This window comes from Anarrhichthys ocellatus, unplaced genomic scaffold (assembly GCF_004355925.1).
Source record: "Anarrhichthys ocellatus isolate YVR2014 unplaced genomic scaffold, GSC_Weel_1.0 scaffold16, whole genome shotgun sequence".
In the NCBI taxonomy this organism is placed as follows: Eukaryota; Metazoa; Chordata; class Actinopteri; order Perciformes; family Anarhichadidae; genus Anarrhichthys; species Anarrhichthys ocellatus.
This window is the reverse complement of record NW_022280046.1, coordinates 5,345,363-5,345,862: the sequence shown is the minus strand read 5'-3', so window position 1 is coordinate 5,345,862 and position 500 is coordinate 5,345,363. Positions and strand designations below refer to the sequence as shown.

General features: G+C 36.4%; 1 protein-coding gene across 1 annotated transcript in view; it reads left to right on the top strand.

The window, feature by feature from the left end:
- The window catches only part of LOC116388233 (zinc finger protein 239-like), a 4,576-nt gene that overhangs the window by 822 nt on the left and 3,254 nt on the right, over positions 1–500 (top strand). The window lies entirely within an intron of this gene.

Genomic DNA, 500 nt, shown 5'->3' with positions numbered 1-500 from the left:
ACCTCGTTATCGTGACACATACAGACCTATGTAGATATACGTGTGTTTGGATCTGGCAGGAGCGGATTTGGTTACTGGCCAGTATGAAAATTAAATGATTGATAATCATAAAATGATTAACATCAATAGGATTATTTAAAATATATCAATAATAACAGGGACCCCCCTGGGATCAGGGAGCAATAACCAAACTGTGGAAAGTCTCAATATTGGTGTTCACTCAAAATGTCAATAGTCAAAGTATTTTTACCACATCCAGAACGGTGAAGGTTTGAATCCGAGCACTGACTATAACATCCAGCTGTTATCACAACACTCATGTACAACGTCATCACAGAACACTGCTCCCTAAAATATAACAGTTTATTTACTGAATAATACTGATCATAAATCAATAATATACATCAACAAACAAACAATTACAAATGTACTACCTAAAAGCAACAAACAATCGTGTGTGTGTGTGTGTGTGTGTGTGTGTGTGTGTGTGTGTGTGTGTG